Here is a 20,623-nt window from a genome sequence, read left to right on the forward strand (position 1 = left end):
TGTGTGTCCCCATAGACGGCAGCCCACCCGGCTCCCCTGTCCCTGGGATTCTCCAGGCAAGAACACTGGAGTGGGTTGCCATTTCCTCTTCCAATGCATGAAAGTGAAAAGTGAATGTGAAGTCGCTCAGTCTTGTCCAACCCTCAGCGACCCCATGGACTATAGCTTACCAGGCTCCTCCGTCCATCGGATTTTCTAAGCAAGAGTACTGTAGGTCCATGAATCAAGGCAAATTGGGAAGTAATCAAACAGGAGATGGCAAGAGTGAATGTCGACATTCTAGGAATCAGTGAACTAAAATGGACTGGAATGGGTGAATTTAACTCAGATGACCATTATGTATACTACTGTGGACAGGAATCCCTTAGAAGAAATGGAGTAGCCATCATGGTCAGTAAAAGAGTACGAAACGCAGTAGCAGTACTTGGATACAATCCCCAAAATGACAGAATGATCTCTGTTAGTTTATACTAAATACTCATTATCAAATTATAGTAGTTATTATTTGAGGGAGGGGCAATAGTGGCAAAGAATATGCCTGCCAATGCAGGAGAAGCAAGAGACATGAGTTTGATCCCTGGTTTGGGAAGATCCCCTGGAAACAAAAATGGCAACCCATGTTAGTAATCTTGCCTGGAAAATTCCATGAACAGAGGAGCCTGGTGGTCTGCAGCCCATGGGTCACAAAGAGTTAGACATAACTGAGCACACACACATTGTTATTTTTAATATACTTTAACATTTGCACTATAGCTAACTGGTCAGTTCATCATTCTGTTATAGAATTAAAGTTTTCCAAAATGACTATATAGTTTCACCTTTACTAGTATAGTGTATTTTCCCATTTTTTTCACATTACTAATTATATGCTCTTCTTTTAGCTTGAAGAGCTCGTTTCTGCATTTCTTGTAAGGTAGGTCTAGTGGTAATAAATTCCCTCAGCTTTTATTTATTTAGGAAATTCTTCAATTCTCCTTCATATCCGAAAGCTAACTTTGCCAGATAAACATAACATAAACATAACATAAATGTTGCTGTATGTATTTACTCATTGCACTATTTCCTGACCTGTAAGGTGTTTTATTGAGAACTCTGATAGTCTATTGCAGTTCCTTTGTAGGCTATAATCTTTTTTTTTTTTTTTTCCTCTCTTGGTCCTTTTAGGAATTCTGTTAATCTTTGATTTTTGACAGTTTCATTATCATGTCTGGGAGATCATTTTGGATTGAAATTATAAGTGATCTATTAACTTCAGGAAAATAAATGTTTAAGTTCCTTCCAAAATTTGGGAAGTGCTCAGCCACTATTTGTTTAAATAAACTTTATACACCCTTCTCCATCTTCTTTCCTTTTGGGACTTTAGTGATTCTCATATTTGCTTTTCTGTTGGAATCTTATAAATCACAAAGATTTTCTGTTTTCTTTTTCATCCTTTTTCTTTGTTCTCCTCTTACTGGATTGTTTCAAAATTCTTACAGTCCAATTCTCTGATTCTCTTTTCTGTTTGGTCTATTTTGCTGTCTGTGTTCTCTTTTGCATTCGTCATTTCAGTCACTAAATTCTTTAGTTTCAGAATTTCTTTTTTTATTCAAAATCTGTTTTTTATTTATATATCTTTACTATATCTCTCATTTTATTCATGTATTAATTTTCTATTATCTTTGATTTGTGTCGCTGTGTTTTTTGTTTGTATTTTTTTTTCACTTTGTTTCTGTAGCTCACTGATTTTCCTCAAAAAAATATTTTAAAAATAAAAAAATATTTTAAATATTTTTGAGTTGAGATGTTCCTGACAGTCCTGTGGTTAAGTCTTTGAGCTTCCACTGAAGGGGGCACAGGTTTGATCCTTGGTCAGGAAACTAAGATCTCTCATGTTAGACAGGCGGTGTGGCCAAAGAAATCTATTTTGGAGTAAATCTTAGATTTCCATGTATTTGGTTTGATTACTGAAAGACTATTGATATCTTTTAGTGATTCCATACTTCCTTGATTCTTCGTGTTCTTTGGAATGTTGCTTTGCTGTTTTACCTTTGAAAGAGTTGTCATATCCAACAGTGTTTACTAGCTGCTTTTCAGATGGGAGATACTTCTTACATCAGATTTTGTCTGAGATATTTTCTGATTTTGTATCAATACAGTTGTTTCATGACCCTTGCTTCTTCTTATGGAAGAATTCTTGAGTGTTTTTTCTTGATTTCATAGCTCATCAGGATGGTTGCTGGAAACCTCAGATTTGTTTTCCTGAAGGTGGTATTGCAGCTGAGGTTTATAGTTTCTTTCCTTCAAGAACCCACCTGCCAATGCAGGAAACACAAAAGATACAGGTTCCCTTCCTGGGTCTAAGAGATCCCCTCAGAGAATGAAATGGCAAAACCCACTCCAGTATTCTTGCCTGGGAAATTCTAGGCTATAATCCAGGGGCCACAGAGAGTCAGACAGGACTGAGTGGCTAAGAAAACGCATATATTCTTGCCATAAGACTTCAGCTTGTTTTCTACATGTACTTACTATTTACTGGAGCCTGCTCTCACTGTCACTCTTGAAAGAGCATGAAAGGAACTGGCAGTGTAGTAAGGAGGAGAGGTAGGGGTTTGATACTTTATGAATTGGGGCCAGTTAAGGGGTTCAGACAGTTATGCTTACCCAGCAGTTTGTGGGCATGCTTTCTGCTGGATCATTTTAATGCCATCTCATGTTCTCATTTGCCTCTTTCTTGACCTACCCTCTCCCCAGTCATGGAGGTCTTGTCTCTGTACTCAGGGTGCTGTGGTACCAAATAAGTTTTCCCCTGCAGCATTATGCACACTGGTGAAGTTGAGCACTCACCACACTTCATTTCCCTCACAGGAGCGGTCACGGCAGGCTAGTTCAGTTCCACATTGCTCTATCATAGGTAAGGGGCACACTGGCAAAGTTTCTCTTACACTTTCCTATGCCTCCAAGCTTGCATTTCCACCGCTCCAACAGAATATTTGAACCTTTCCTCTAGACACTGGGACTACTAAAAAAAAAAAAAAAAGCTGCCTTATTTGCTCAAGTCAGTGCTCCCCAGGTGTTTGCTGAATATAGGTAAGAGGGATGAGGCTCCTGCTGGTACCACAGTTTGCACCAAAGTCTATCCTATTTCCTGATGCATGGATGGTCAGTGCTCCTTCTGAGAAGCTTGGCATATGGTGCTGGTCTCAAAGCTCCCAAGGAGGCATTTTTTGTTCATGAATGAAAGGTAAATTTTAGATTTTAAAGGAGAAGACAAAAAGGAGAGACAACTTATACCACCATGATGCTAACCTTTACTTTCAATTTGATTATATCTTGGGACTTCTTTGGTTGCTCAGTGGTAAAGAATCCACCTGCCAATGCAGAAGTTGTGGGTTCCATACCCAGGATGAGAACATCTCCTGGAGAAGGAAATAGCAACCCACTCTAGTATTCTTGCCCAGGAAATCTCATGGACAGAGGAGACTGCCCATGAGATTGCAAAATAGTTGGATACAACTTAGTAAATAAACAACAACCATTTGAATAAAATGTATTCAATACCTGTAACCATGTTCCTACTCTAAAATGTATTTTAAATTAGTATTTATGGCTTCTTATTAAAATTAATTTAATAGGCATTATTGCACCTGCTAGTTCCTTGTAGCTTTCTTTGAACACAGTGGACTAAACATTCCAGAACATGGTCTATATAATTGTCCAGCAAGATATGTAGCGACAGCAAATATATTAGAATTATTTCACTATTCAGAAGCTATTCAGGGTGACTTATACACTGACAAGGGTAATTTGAAAATTCTAAACTTTGGAAAATTGCTATGTTGTTGAAAAGAATGAATAGAATAAAAATTAGATTACATATTTCTTAAGCGCTCTAAGATCTCCTCAAGGAGGAAATGGCAAGTTGCTTCAGTAGTTTTGCCTAAATAGTCCCATAGACAGAGGAGCCTGTTGGGCTACAGTCCAAAGGGTCACAAGAGTTGGACGCAACTGAGTGACACATGGAGCAGCACAAACTACTAGTATATGTTATAAGCCTATTTAGTTTTTAAAATTTTTTGAAATACAGCCAACTCATAAAGAATAAAATTAAAAAAAAATTCTGTTTCACCATCAGCTTTATAAGTAAATATTATACTTCCAATCCAGTTATAGTACCTGATACCCATCTGGTTGCATCAAATACAATTGTTTTCCTTTCTAATAATCAGCAATAATCTGAATTTTATTTCTTTATTCACATGTGTATGTATATCTTAGTAAATATGTACATCTATATAAAATTATGTTATATTTTATTATATATATCTTGTCTTTCATGTTTATCTAAGTAGTTACTTACTGTGTATGTTTTGTCAATCAATAAATTTGTCAAACTCTTCGTGTTGGCATTTGTTACTTTAGTGTTTATAGTTTCACTGACTATATTCATATTGTATAAATAAACCCCTATTTACCCCATTCTTCTGTTGATAAGAAAATGACTGTGTTACTGTGGGTATATGTACATAATGTATACACAAGTATTTCCATATATAAACACACACTCTAAGCATTGTTATTTGTAACAACAATAAAGATATGTAACTCATTTATAAACATATATGAAATTCTCTAAGAAATATGTTTAGGAATGGATTGCTAGGTAACAGAAGATGTGTATCTTCAACTTTAATATAAAAAATAGTTACTCAAAAAGATTGCAGCAATTAACATCTATAAGCCCATTAACAAAAGAAATTACAAAAGCACTCCCATTGATCTATGTCTTCATCAAGTCATAGTATTCTCTGTTCTCTGTTCTTTCTAGAAAAATAGAGTAAGAATGCAAAAGGTGTACCCCAGGACCCAGGAGAAAGGAGAAGTGACCCCACAAGAGACTAACTCAGACTTGCCTGTGAGTGTCCAGGCAATTGCATTACGATGTCTGGCTGTAGGTGAGTGATCACATCATCTTGGATGAAAGTGAAAGAGGAGAGTGAAAAAGTTGGCTTAAATTTCAACATTCAGAAAACTAAGATCATGGCATCCAGTCCCATCACTTTATGGCAAATAGATGGGGAAACAGTGAGAGACTTTATTTTTGGGGCTCCAAAATCACTGCAGATAGTGACTGAAGCCATGAAATTAAAAGGTGCTTGCTCTTTGGAAGAAAAGCTATGACCAACCTAGACAGCATATTAAAAAGCAGAGAGACATTACTCTGCCAACCAAGGTCCATACAGTCAAAGCTATGGATTTTCCAGTAGTCATGTTTGGATGTGAGAGTTGGACTATAAATAAAGCTGAGTGCCGAAGAATTCATACTTTTGAATTGTGGTGTTGGAGAAGACTCTTAAGAGTCCCTTGAACTGCAAGGAGATCCAACCAGTGCATCCTAAAAATAAATCACTCTTGAGTGTGCATTGGAAGGACTGATGCTGAAGCTGAATCTCTAATACTTTGGCCACCTGATGTGAAGAACTGACTCATTGAAAAAGACCCTGGTGCTGGAAAAGATTGAAGGCAAGAGAATAAGAAGATGAGAGAGGATGAGATGGTTGGATGGCATCACTGAATGGATAGACATGAGTTTGAGCAAGTTCTGGGAGTTGGTGATGGATAGGGAGGCCTGGGATGCTGCAGTCCATGGGGTCACAAAGAGTCAGACATGACTGAACAACTGAACTGAACTGAACTGTGAAAGATGCTCCCCTGTGGATTTAACTAGCTTTCTCCATCCACTTGTGAGGACCTCCCGGGTGGCTCAGATAGTAAAGAGTCTGCTTGCAGTGCAGGAAACCTGGGTTTGATACCTGGGTAGGGAAGATCAGCTGGAGAAGAAAATGGCAACACACTCCAGTATTCTTGCCTGGAAAATCTCATTGGTGGTAGAACCTGGAAGGCTCCAGTTCATGGGGTTGCCAAGAGTCCAACACAACTGAATGACTTCACTCTCCATTTCCTTGTGAGGTTCAGCAAATTTTCATAAGCTCATTGTAAACTAGAACTTCATTTTGTGTTAATTATCTATTCATAATTTTTATCTTAGACTGTTTTATTTTTCTACTTATTCATGATTCTTTATTTTAGATAAAAATGTAATATATTTGCTATAAATAATTTCTGCTACAGTGTGGCTTATCATATCATTTTTATTACTTTTTTGATGCACAAAAGTTTACACATGTTAATATATATATCGATCAATATTTTCTTTCATGGCTTATATTTTCTTATATGTTAATAATTATTTGCCTATATTAACATAGAAAACATATTTTTATGTATTCCCTCCAAAAAACTTAATCTTTTTCTCTCCTGCTTTTTATCTTTAATTTATTTTTGTGTATCATGCAAAGGATTCCATTTTATTTTTTCAAGAACCATTTGTTGACTATTTCATCTTTTGTCTCAATGATTTATAAAGCCATTTCAAAAAACTTTTATGAATGCATCTGTCTATCTCTGGCTTGTCTATTGTTTTTCACTCTCTATTGTTTGTCAATCAGTGTCAAAACATACTGTCCTAATATATACACCCGTTCCTTTGCAAACTGTTATAGCCAATATTTTTCTGCATCTTTTTGAGATATAATTTATGTACTAAAATCTCCATCCATTTAAAGTGCATAATTTAATATATTTTTAGTATATTCCCAGGGTTATACAACTATCACTGCAGTTTAAGTTAAGAACATTTTAACCACCTGGTAATAAAACTATGTTCCCCAGCATCACTCAGTTTCTAGTCCCCATCATCCACAGAGCCATAAACAAACACTAATCTACTTTTGGTATCTGTAGGTGTGCCTGTGCTAGATATTTCATGTAAGTAGGATCATGTAATATCTGTGTTTTGTGACTGGCTTCTTTCATTCAGCATAATGTTTTCAAGGTTCATCCATCCATATTGTAATGTACGTCAATTCTTCATTGTTATTATTACAGTCAAGTAAGTCCATTATACAGACGTATATATATATATATATTTTTTTTTAATCATTTATCAGATTTATGAATGTGTGGGTTGTCTTTGGGGGTTATTCTGTACAATACTGCTTTCTTAGCTAATCTTTATCTTTTATTAAAATAAAATTAAGAAACTGTCAATTTCCACAAAACACTCTGGAAAATTAAATTTCTCTTGAAGGATCATTTATAAGATTTATAAGACTCATTCCTAAAGACTTTCATTTTATGGCTATTTTACACATATGACTCATAACATATGTTGTATAAATTGATAAAAATATATTTCATTAGCTTTATATATTGACCTTATTATACCTAAAAAATCTGTTAAGCATTGTATTCTATATCTGCCCTTATAATCTCTAAGTTTATGAGAAATCTTGCTGTATTCAATTAATGACAGGTTTGTTTCTTCCAAAATGTTCTTATTTTTATTTATTTGTTATTCCTGTTCATCTGTTTAGAGCCTCCAATTCTATATTGATAGACACAGTATTAATTAACATTTTACTCATTTCTGAAATGAAAATAACAATTTCTAATGTTCTACCATTAGGTATGATATTTGATCTGTAGATAATCATCTTGTAAAATAATTTTCATAGTATTCATAGTTTTCTAAGGGTTTTAAAACAAATAGCTATAAAAATAGATCAAACACATTTTTATATTTATTCAGATAATTTTATGAACTCATAATTATGAACTCATAATTCAGTAAAAAATAATTAACAGATTTTATAACATTACATAATTATTACATTTCTAGGAACTTGACTTCATTTGATATTATTTTACACATTACTAGATTTTGTTTGCTAAGAGTTTAGGAGTCTTTGTACCTATACTCATGAGTGAAAGTAGTCTGTAAGTGCACTCCTTAGCTGGTTTGGTATAAAGATTATAGTGATTTTAGAATAGATTTTGTCAGAATTCCCTCTTTTTTAGTTGTCTTATGATGATGTGGGTCAAGTAATATTGGTATTATCTAATATACAAAGTGAGCTTCCCTGGTGGCTCAGATGTTAAAGAACCTGCCTACAATGTAGGAGACCTGGCTTTGATCCCTGGTTCAGGAAAATCCCCTGGAGAAGGGAATGGCAAATCCACTCCAGTATTCTTGCCTGGAGTATCCCATGGACAGAGGAGCCTGGTGGGCTACAGTTCATAGGGTCGCAAAGAGTCTGACAGGACTGAGTGACTAACACTTTCACTTTCAGTTTCAATATGTAAAGCACCTTGGTAAAATAGAGTTGCTGCTGCTGCTAAGTCGCGTCAGTTGTGTCTGACTCTGTGCGACCCCACAGACGGGCAGCCCACCAGGCTCCCCCGTCCCGGGGATTCTCCAGGCAAAAACACTGGAGTGGGTTGCCATTTCCTTCTCCAATGCATGAAAGTGAAAAGTGAAAGTGAAGTCGCTCGGTCTGTCCGACTCCTAGCGATCCCATGGACTGCAGCGCACCAGGCTCCATGGGATTTTCCAGGCAAGAGTACTGGAGTAGGGTGCCATTGCCTTCTCCAGAAATAGAGTTACTTAGGGGATAATTTATTATCTTTAATATTTGTAGGTTTATTCATATTGTTTATTTCCCTTTGAGCAAATTTTGGTTACTACGTATTTTTAGTAAAGTGTTCTAAGAGTTTTCAAATGTATTGGTATATTTTTGAAATTACATATGTATTTTTTAAATGTCCAACATAGTTAAGCATATGTCTTCTTTTTATATGTAATACTATTTGCATATGTGCTTATGTGTGTACTTTCTGTTTCTTTGTCTCTAACTAACTCTATTGTTCTTTCATTGATTGTGTCAGAAGTTTGCTATTAGTCTTTAAAAAAAACATAAGAACTTTTGGCTTTGTTTGCCATCTACACTTTATAATTATTTTCTGAAAGTTAAGAATTATTATGCAAGGAATTATCAAGGAAAGGCTCCTGAAACTGTCCTTATCTGATTAATGGAATAAATGAAAAACAATGTTTTATCCCAGGAAGAATTAATACATACCAACACCAAAGACTTAAATTGCACTATGATGAACTCCATTATAACTACAGTCCATTTCCCTTTACCGCCTTCAAAATTATGATGAAAAAGAACTACAACTTGACAAGTTGTAACATCTATAGCCTGGGATGAGTGTACTGAAATATATCAGTATAGCATCTGGCATTTGGGCTATAACTACTGATATGGCAAAATCATTTCCTTTCCAATCATCATTATCAAAGAGTATTCAGTTCAGTTCAGTTCAGTCACTCAGTCATGTCTGACACTTTCCGACCCTGTGAACCACAACATGCCAGGCCTCCCTGTCCATCACCAACTCCCGGAATCCACCCAAACTCATCTCCATTGTGTCCGTGATTCCATCCAACCATCTCATCCTCTGTCATCCACTTCTTCTCCTGCCTTCAGTCTTTCCCAGCATCAGGCTCTTTTCAAATGAGTCAGCTCTCCACATATTGTGGCCAAAGTATTGGAGTTTCAGATTCAACATCAGTCCATCCAATGAACACCCTGGACTGATATTCTTTAGGATGGACTGGTTGGATCTCCTTGTAGTCCAAGGGACTCTCAGGAGTCTTCCCCAACACCGCAGTTCAAAAGCATCAGTTCTTTGGCTCTCAGCTTTCTTTATAGTTCAACTCTCACATCCATACATGACCACTGGAAAACCATAGCATTGACTAGATGAACCTTTGTTGGCAAAGTAATGTCTCTGCTTTTGAATATGCTGTCTAGGTTGATCATAACTTTCCTTCCAAGGAGCAAGCGTCTTTTAATTTCATTGCTGCAATCACCATCTGCAGTGATTTTGGAGCCCAGATAAATAAAGTCAGCCACTGTTTCCACTGTTTTCCCATCTATTTGCCATGAAGTGATGGGACCAGATGCCATGATCTTAGTTTTCTGAATGTTGAGCTTTAGACCAACTTTTTAACTCTCTTCTTTCACTTTTGTCAAGACGCTGTTTAGTTCTTCTTTACAACAGAAATTTGTATTGGAAATGTAAAAGATGACAGCACACACTTTGTCTTGTCCTCGGCAATGCCAACTCTTCTTCATGTCACAATATTGTTGACAGATACATGAATGACAGTTGATTTTTGAAGGTATCAAAATCACTAATAAAGATATTAAATCTCCATAATAGTAACTAAAATTAAAAATTATATTATTTTTAATCCATCATTCTTGTAACAATTTAGACAGATCATGGACCAGCTGATAATATTATTCTTCTCATCCACTGCTTGTGGAAATGTCAACTACCACAATGTTTTGGGTATTATCTCACAGTATCTGAAAAGTTAAAATAATAATAATGACAAACTTTGATAATGGCAATCCTAAAGACCACATGCTATATATAAAGATATATTTTGAGTAAGTTTGTTGGAAAAATTGAGTATTAAAACCAAACAACAAATTTTAAAAGTCTTTTGAATATACAATTTTATAATGTCTTTTAGTTAACAAGGTTTAGACCTATCAATAACTATTACCTTGTAAATTTTCCATTGGTATATTATTAAAGAAAACAATGAAACAATGAGATTATTTAATAATGTGACTCTTTATTAGCAAAGTAAAAACTAACAACAAACAGAACTCTTCATGTTTAAACAGGTATATCAGTTTACACAAAAATGTCAAAGAATATACTCCAAATTGTTAATTGTTAGTTTGAAAGAGGAGTAGAATTGTTGGAAATGTTTATTCATCTATGTGCCTGAAAGTTCTATTTAGAAAGTTTATTTTATTTAAAATTTACTATAAAAACAGATTTACAAATTTTACAATACATAATGTGTAGTCAGACAGAGTGCAAACCAAGTCCAGATTGATGAACTCTTAGTTCACTGCCATTTTCCTAGATATTCATTTTATCCATCCAAAGGTATTATTATATATAATTAAATATTAGGAATTTCTATCTCAAAGCGAATATTTCATGACTATGTTTTTCAATATATTTATAACTCCTATAAAAGAAAGGGGCTAGCACTCAATATGCCAGCAAATTTGAAAAACTCAGCAGTGGCCACAAAACTGGAAAAATATTCATTCCAATCACAAAAAAAAAAAATGCAATGCCAAAGAATCTTAAAACTACCACAAAATTGCATTCATTTCCCACGCTAGCAAAGTAATTCTCAAAATTCTCCAAGCTAGGTGATCACAGTATGTGAACCGAGAACTTCCAGATATTCGAGTTGAATTAGGAAAGGCAGAAGAACAAGTGATCAAATTGCCAACATCCGATGGATCATAGAAAAAGCAAGAGAATTACAGGACAACGTCTACTTCTGCTTCATTGACTACACTAAAGCCTTTGACTGTGTAGATCACAGCAAACTGTGAAAAATTCTTCAAGAGATGGGAATACCAGACCACCTTACCTGCCTCCTGAGAAGTCTGTATACAGGTCAAGAAGCAACACTTAGAACCAGACATGGAATGACAAACTGGTTCAAATTGGGAAAGCAGTACATCAGGGCTGTATAATGCCACCCTGTTTATTTAACTTATATGCAGATTACATCATGGAAATGCTGGGCTGGATGAAGCACAAGCTGGAATCAAGATTGCCAGGACAAATGCCAATAACCTCAGATATGCAGATGACATCACCCTTATGGGCAGAAAGTGAAGAAGAGCTAAAGAGCCTCTTGATGAAAGTGAAAGAGGAGAGTGAAAAAACCGGCTTAAACCTCAACATTCATAAAACTAAGATCATGGCATCTGGTCCCATCATGGCATAGCAATTAAGTGGGGAAACTATGGAAACAGTGAGAGGCTTTATGTATTTATTGGCCTCCAAAATCATTGCAGGTGGTGACTGCAGCCATGAAATTAAACGAAGCCAAGTCTTTGGGGGAAAAAAAAAAGCTATGACCAAACTAGATGGCATATTAAAAAGCAGAGACATTACTTTCCCAAAAAAAGGTCCATCTAGTCACAGCTATAGTTTTCCCAGTAGTCAAATATGGATGTGAGAATTGGATCATAAGGAAAGCTGAGCCCCAAAGGATTGATGGTTTTGAACTGTGGTGTTGGAGAAGACTTTGCAAGTCCTTGGACTGAAAGGAGATCAAATCAATCTATCCCAAAGGAAATTAGTCCTGAATATTCATTGGAAGGTTTGATGCTTAAGCTGAAAGGCCAATACTTTGGTCACCTGATGTGAGGAAGTGACTCTGTGGAAAAGACCCTGATGATGGGAAATATTGAAGGCAGGAGGTAAGGGGACGACAGAGGATTAGATGGTTGGATGGCATCACCAACTTGATGGACATGAATTTGAGTAAGCTCCAGGAGTTCGTGATGGACAGGAAAGCCTGGCGTGCTGCAGTCCCTGGGGTCACAAAGAATCAGACACGACTGAGACACTGAACATCAAGTATTTATTTGACCGTCAATGTATGCATTCATCCATGTAGTGCTTAATTTATCATAAACTCTAGAAAATAAAAGCTACATAAGACAACAATAAGAAAAAATATGGAGAATATGAGTAAGCAAGAAAAATCTCTGAGGACCCAAAAAGAATTTCTTAGTGCCCTTATTTTAAAATATGTATTTTATTTCTAATGGAATACTTAGAATCAGTTCAATGAACTGATTCATAAAGCCTAAATATTAATATTTGTTTCTTGGCATTAGATTTATGAAGAAAGATCATGGTTAAGACAGAACTGTGATGTCTAGTTGCAAAGCAAAGCTTACCTTGAACAATGCAGAGAAAACAAAAAGAAACTGACAAAACAAGAGCTTAAGGAGTCAACTAAATAACTCTCTGCTGTGATCAGATGGTGTATATATTTAGAAACATGAGCAAGGGTTAAGTGGAGCCAAGATGAATCTCAAGTTTCTGTTCTTAATCACTGGTCACAATTCCTGCTTCAGCTAATACCAGAAAAATATAGTATAGTTCCATAAATGAGGTTATTATATACATACACACACACAACATGTAAAATTCAGAATGACTAAGTCACAAATAAAGTGGGATGTTTGAATACTTAAAATATTTCCCTCATGCTCTCTAGAGCAATGACTTCTACTTGTGTTAAGAGAGACTGCAACATTAAGAAGTGAGTTCATGGTTACTGAAGGCAGAGACACAAAAATAAATCCACGAAAGGGACAAAAAAACACCTTTAAAAGCAAATTAAAAAAAAACACAAAACATGCCAGGCTTAGAAATATTTACTGAACTAACTTAAAAAGTGCATTAAAAACATATTTATGGAAATTTGTAAAAATAAATGCATATGTATAGAAATATATGATTATCTTAAGAGTGAATAAATGTTAAAAATCAGAAATGTTACACATCACAGTAGAATATTAAAATAACAGGACTCTACCATCATCCTAATAGGTGCAAAAAATATTTTGATAAAGTAAGCAACCATTCAGCATTCAAAATTTTAGAAAATAAATACATCTTAAGCCTTCTTTTTAACTTGATCAAATGTCTATCTCAGAAATCTACAGCAATCATTGTGTTAGTCATGGCACTTTAAAGTGATTTCTTATGAGGTTGAGAACTTTATAGGAAATATTTGATAACTACTATCTAATAGAATAGACACCAGAATCACTACTATCATGGCCTCTATTCAACATTATTCAGAAGAAACTGATAAATGGAAGAAAAAACTAAGAAAGAAAGGGCATGAGGGTGTAGAGAGAGAAGTAAAAACACTGAACAATTGATCAGTCATTATAACTTGTTGGTAGGTAATGTTTGTCTTCCAAAAATTTCAAAAAATATATAATGAAAATGATAAAGGATGACTGTTAGAACTCCAGCAAATAGAAATCACTCCCATCCTCATGGTAATGTGGTCCAGGGGTCCTTATGCCATTGTGTATGTGTTAAATTTTAAATTGACTTTCCATGTAGTTATGTAGGTATATTATTCAGAGATTGAATATATTTTATTTAGCAGCATATTTTATAATACTTTATAACTGTCAAATATTTAGACATAGGATATATAAATTTAGACATAGACATGCAGACTTCCATTTGTGCAATGCTATAAGACCCATGATTGTTAGATTTGTCCATCAGCATATTTTACTGCATCAATTAATTTAAAAAGAAAAAATATATAAACAGTATATTTTAATAAACTTTTTTGCAATCCATATGACAGATAAAAGGGTATATATTAATTACAAATACAGGTCCTAAAATTCATGAGAAAAAAATAAATTACACACAGAAAAACTGGCAGAATTTGGAAGCTGGCAAGTCAGAAATGAAAAAAAAAAAAATCAAGTTACCAGCATCCAATTAGGCTTGCCAAGAAAACAGAAAATGATTGCTTTTATTTTTATCTCATGTAGTGAAGAGGTTGAATTTATAGTATTTTTTGAAAGAAATCTGACAATATCTATTGAAATTTACAGGCAGATAGCCTTTTCTCAGTTATCTCACTTGTGTAAATCTCTTTTTAGAGAGTTTGGAAGTGAAACTTCCAAAGTTTCACTTTCTTAAGTACAGTTTATGTACAAGAATGTTCTATAGAGTATTATTTGCACTGGCAAAAACAAAAGAAAACTTGGAAACAATCTAAAATAGCTATTAATAGAAGAATGTATTTTGAGAATCTATTCAATGAAATAGTAGTTGTTTCAAATAATATTTTATATCTTCCTTAATTTATGTGATGGAGTATTGAGCAAAAAAAAAAAATCAAGAAAAGGAGAAATGGACAAACACACCTTTCTTTTTATGTATGTTTTCAAACTTCTACAAATAGAGAAAAATGTGAAGGCATACAGATCAAGTTTTTTTAATTTATCTTGGAAGTGGAAAGGGAGAATGGGGCTCCTATATAGTGGGGAGAAATAAAATCTGATACATTGCTTTTAGAGATTATTTTAAAAAGATGTTTTCAGTTCAGTTCAGTAGCTCAATCGTATCTGACTATTTGCGACCCCATGAACTGCAGCATGCCAGGCCTCCCTGTCCATCACCAACTCCCAGTGTTTACCCAAACTCATGTCCGTTGAGTCGGTGATGCCATCTAACCATCTCATCCTCTGTCGTCCCCTTCTACTCCTGCCTTCAATCTTTCCCAGTATCAGGGTCTTTTCAAATGAATCAGTTCTTCTCATCAGGTGGCCAAAGTATTGGAGTTTCAGCTTCAACATCATGTCTTTTAATATGCTTTTTAAGTTCAAAAGGGAATCAGTCCTGTATATTCGTTAGAAGGACTGATGCTGAAGCTCCAATACTTTGGCTACCCAATGTGAAAAGCCAACTCATTGGAAAAGACCTTGATGCTGGGAAGGATTGAAGACAGAAGGAGAAGGGGACAACAGAGGATGAGATGACTGGATGGCATCAGCGACTTGGTGGATATGAATTTGAGCAAGCCCCAGGAGTTGGTGATGGACCTGGGAAGACTCGCATGCTGCAGTCTATGAGGTAATCAACAGTTAGACATGACTGAGCAACTGAACTGAATAGAAATGATTTCCTTTTGAAAATCAGGATTGACTGGTTTGACCTCCTTGCAGTCCAAGAGACTCTCAAGAGTCTTCTCCAACACCACAGTTCAAAAGCATCAATTCTTCAGCTCTCAGCTTTCTTTATAATAGTCCAACTCACACATCCATACCTGACTACTGGAAAAACCAAAGCTTTGACTAGATGGACATTTGTTGGCAAAGTAATGTCTCTGGTTCTTAATATACTGTCTAGGTTTGTCATAGCTTTTCTTCCAAGGAGCAAGTGTCTTAATTTCATGGCTGCAGTCATTATCTCAATGATTTTGGAGCTCAAGAAAATACAGTTTCTCACTGTTTCCATTGTTTCCCCATTCATTTGCCATGAAGTGATGGGATTCTAAAAAACGGCATAAATATCTGTATACATAGAGACCTCTGTTTCTAGGAATGGATCTAAATAAATAAATAAAAATTTTAAAGTTTATGCACATAAAGATTGCTTATTGTAAGATAAGATACAATAATAAAAAATGGAAAACATTAAAAATTCAGCCATTTTGGAAGAATTAATAACACTACAGCAGTGTCATCACCCAATGTCAATGTGAAACCATTATTTAAATCATTAAATAAGGTAAGATTATGAAGATATGGTGGGACTAGCGGTGAAGAAACTGCCTGCCAGTGTTCAGTTCAGTTCAGTTGCTCAGTAGTGTCCGATGTTTTGTGACCCCATGAACCACAGCACACCAGACCTCCCTGTCCATCACCAACTCCCAGAGTCCACACAAACCCATGTCCATTGAGTCGGTGATGCCATCCAACCATCTTATCCTCTGTCATCCCCTTCTCCTCCTGCCCTCAATCTTTCCCAGCATCAGGGTCTTTTCAAATGAGTCAGCTCTTCACATCACGTGGCCAAATGTAGAAGATGTAAAAGAAGAGAGTTCGATCCCTGGGTTGGGAAGATCCCTGGAGGAGGGCATGGCAACCTACTCCAGTATTCTGTTTGTTTGTTTTTTCTATTTATTTATTTATTTTAACTGGAGGATAACTACTTTAAAGTATTGTGATGGTTTTTGCCATACATCAGTACAAATCAGCACTATTTACAATAGCTAGGACATGGAAGCAACCTAGATCTGCATCCACAGATAATGGATAAGGAAGCTGTGGTACATATACTCCTGTATTCTTACCTGGAGAATTCTATGCACAGAAGAGCCTGGTGGGCTATCATCCATAGAGTCTCAAAGAGTCAGATACAATTGAAGCGACTTAGCACTTCCATGTGAAGATATATATGTAAAATTCAAGTTTGATAAGACCTCAAATCCAAAAGAATTTGGAATTATGGTTTATATTGTAGTTAAAATAATGAAAAAATTTTAAAACTGTCCTTTTTGAATAGAAGAATATGTGAAAGAAGGAAAAGTCTCTTATCTTTTATTTTAAATTAGACTAAACATTTTAGAATCATTATCTAGCCAAATTTTTTGATTGCCCTGTATCATACATTTTGTTGAAAATACAGTGGTGGAAATGGAATATATGGGTCTGTTCCTTATAGGGCTTGTATATAGAGGGAACCTTGTGTTGCACAAATAATTATTTATATAACTATAAACTTAAAATTGGGATAAATACTGTTGAAATAAAGTGTAAACCAATGAAACTGATGCCAGGGGTTAGAAGCACCACCCAGAGGATGTGACAAACCAACCATGTTGCCCAGGGCCTGGGTCGAAGCTAGGGGGCATGGGTGGCAGTACAATGGACACATTCCAGGCAGATTGTATTGGAGAGAGAAAGAGAGATGGATTGGGAGAGAGAGAGAATTACAGAGAATGTGATGTTAAATAACAATGCAGCTGAGTCATCAAGCAAGTATTCAATATGTTGTATTTTTTCTGTTTAAGAAGGAAGGAATATTATAATATTATATCTTATTTGAAAAGATTCCTCCCCTCCCCCTCTAATTTGGTAGGAGTCTCCCAGGAAAGGCAGAAAAGGTAAAATTCATTGGTTGGGGAAATTTTAAATTTTGTTCTCTCTTCGATCTTTCAGTTACTTCTGTGTAACATCATATATTGAATGGGGAAAAAAATTAGTTTATGGGAATAGACCCACGTATTTCATTTAGTCTAGAAGTGGATACAGAAACACACATGCACACACAATGCATACACTTCATTTCTTCATTCTGAAAAATAAAATCCAAACAGCTTCAACTGCTTTAAGGGGAATGTTCCCCAAGGTGGAGACAACTACCTTTCTCTGCTTATAAACAGAAATTCAGAGAAAATCCAGCACCAGAATTATATTAAGCCTTCTCTAGGTCAAACTGGTCCTTCCCATAGCAGTGTACAGATTCATAGAGGATAAGAAATACAAGTAACCAACTCAATGCTACATTATTTAACCAATTATTCCATGGCAGCAATGACCACCAACAGACTCTGGAAATGGAAGAAATGGAGTCAGAGCTACTTTAGGACTGGAAACTGCTTTGGAGTGAAAAGAAGACTGAATAGCATCTTTGGATCAATGGAGAAACTTAGACAAGGGTTTGCAGCACAGTCATATTGAAGGATCAAAATTCTGAGAAAAGAGTAGAGATTTTATAGTGAGAGCCTTTGAACTCTCTAGTTGATCAGTCATATAAAGCATAGGATATGTAGTAAATTGGAAAGGGTTAGAAGTCTTACTGGGACCCTAACAAGGCCAGTTTCAAAAACTCTGTGCTCTGCTGTGCTTAGTTGCTCAGTTGTGTCTGACTCTTTGTGACACCATGGACTGCAGCCCACCAGACTCCTCTGTCCATGGGATTCACCAGGCAAAAATACTGGAGTGGGTTGCCATGCCTTTCTCCAGGGGATCTTCCCAAGCCAGGGATTGAACCCAGTTATCCCACATTGCAGGTGTTCAAAACCTCTAAGAGCATCAAATGTCCTTACTGGGAAAATGGAGATATATTATCTAGCAATCACTGCTGGTGCCCTGCTCATAATTCTTCAGCCTTTTTTTTTTTTTCTCCAGGTTACCTGCATATGCATGTGCACAGCTTCTTCAGTGTCTCAGTATGGTGTTCTTTGGCCAGGGGAGTGTGCTTGGCTCATACACAGGGCAGGGCTCTGTTGTCTAATAGTCAGCTCCCAGGAGCAAACCTCAACCAATGAAGAAAGGAATTTGATGAATATGGTGAATAATGACCCTACATTCCTTGTTCTTTATTGGACAAATTGAAGGTTTAGACCACACAGCTTTTCAGAAAGTCCCCAATAGAATCAGACCCTGATTATCCACTGTGGTGACTTACTGGCTTTTATAATCTCCCTGCTTGACTTCCCCATATTCTCATAATGCTTTCTGGATCATTTTGTAATGAACTACGTTCACTCAAATCCTTACTCAATCTTTTTATAGGGTGGGTGGGAAACTCAAACTGACTTTTAAAAAATTAAATTTTACATAATATATTTGGAGCTTGAAATGTTGTTCCATGGCTGATGCACAGAGGTTGTGTAACTGTTCTTTGAATCACCGTGTCTTGAAATTCCCTAAGAACAGTTCCATAGCCTCTGCCTGTTAGTCATGGAGTAACATTTCAAGCTCCACATATATGATGTAATATTTCATTGCTTATCACTATATTCTCTGCATCATGGTGTCTTAGAACTCTTAGAGAATGTAGCAATAAACAAAGAAAGAAAACAGATTACCCTCTGTTATTCATTCCTCCTTCTTCATAATAATAGATCTCCCAAATGTTGCTGAAAGTATACTACTACATTTTCCAACTTCACTGTGGCTTGGTGTGCCATGTGATTACTGGTAAGATATGTGGGCACTTGATAGGTAGCTTCTACTGTTCTTGAATGAAGACAGGCGAGCTTTCCCGGTTTTATTCCTCTGCTCTCTTTTAGGACTAGAGAAACAATGAGTCATCCTGGACCATAGGATTAAGGAAATTTCAGATGCTGAAGTCATATGATGGTAGGAGCCTGGCTCACTGACACTGTTGAACCACCACACCAGTCTTGGACTGCTATGTCTAATTGTTAAGTCTTAGCTGTTTTGAGTCTCTGTCACATTAGCTTAACTCATAACCCTAAATTCATATGCTAAATTCATCAAAAGCATACATTCAGGAAGCTACCATCTATGAGAACACCTAACATTTTGAAGAGATGGGATGAAGCCACATGAAAGAACAAAACATTGACAATACATGTTTTATTAATTTATCTCATAAAGTATGAAACATGAACAAAGACTTGACTTAAGATTAAGGAGCCCAGAGTTTCAAACTAAGTCATGATTAAAACCCCAATTTTTATAGAATTTTTTTTCATGCTTACATCGCAAATTATACATTTTCAAGCTCAAAATAGTTAGTCTATAATATGAGAATAGGACAATAAAGAAAACTGAATGCTGAAGAATTGATGCTTTTGAATTGTGTTGCTGAAGACTCTTGAGAGTCCCTTGGACTGCAAAGAGATCAAACCAGTCAATTCTAAAGAAAATTAAACCTGAATATTGATTGGAAGGACTGATGCTGAAGCTGAAGCTGCAGTGCTTAGGCCCCCTGATGCAAAAAGCTGACTTATTGGAAAAGACCCTGATGCTGGGAAAGACTGAAGGCTAAAGGTGAAGGGAAAGCAGAGGATGATGGTTAGAGAGAATCACCAACTCAGTGTACATGAATTTGAGCAAACTCCAGGAGATCTTGGAGGACAGAGGAGCCTGGCGTGCTGCAGTCCATGGGGTTGTGAAGAGACAACTAACTTACAGACTGAACAATAGCAACAACAAACTCCACTCTTAACAATATTGTGGACCTTCTGACTCATAAAGAAAATAAAGCAAAGACTAAAAACGAAACTAGATTCTATTTATATTTTTTAAAGTGTTTGAGATAACAGGAATCTTTACAGACTTTCAGATAAATAGATCAAAACTGTTGATACTAGTCTAGATTTTAACATGTCGGAGATATATGGGTACATTTTATTTTCATACTTCCTACCTTAGTTATACATTACATGTACACTTCAAAATATATTAAATGTCAAAAAATATCTTTAAAATCCATTTAGTGAGATCCTATGGCATCAAACGTGCTTGAGGATGCTGAAATGGACTCAGCAGAGACTCCAGAGATTTATACACTCCAGTTCTATTTTTTA

This window comes from Bubalus kerabau, chromosome 3 (assembly GCF_029407905.1).
Source record: "Bubalus kerabau isolate K-KA32 ecotype Philippines breed swamp buffalo chromosome 3, PCC_UOA_SB_1v2, whole genome shotgun sequence".
Lineage (NCBI taxonomy): Eukaryota > Metazoa > Chordata > Mammalia > Artiodactyla > Bovidae > Bubalus > Bubalus kerabau.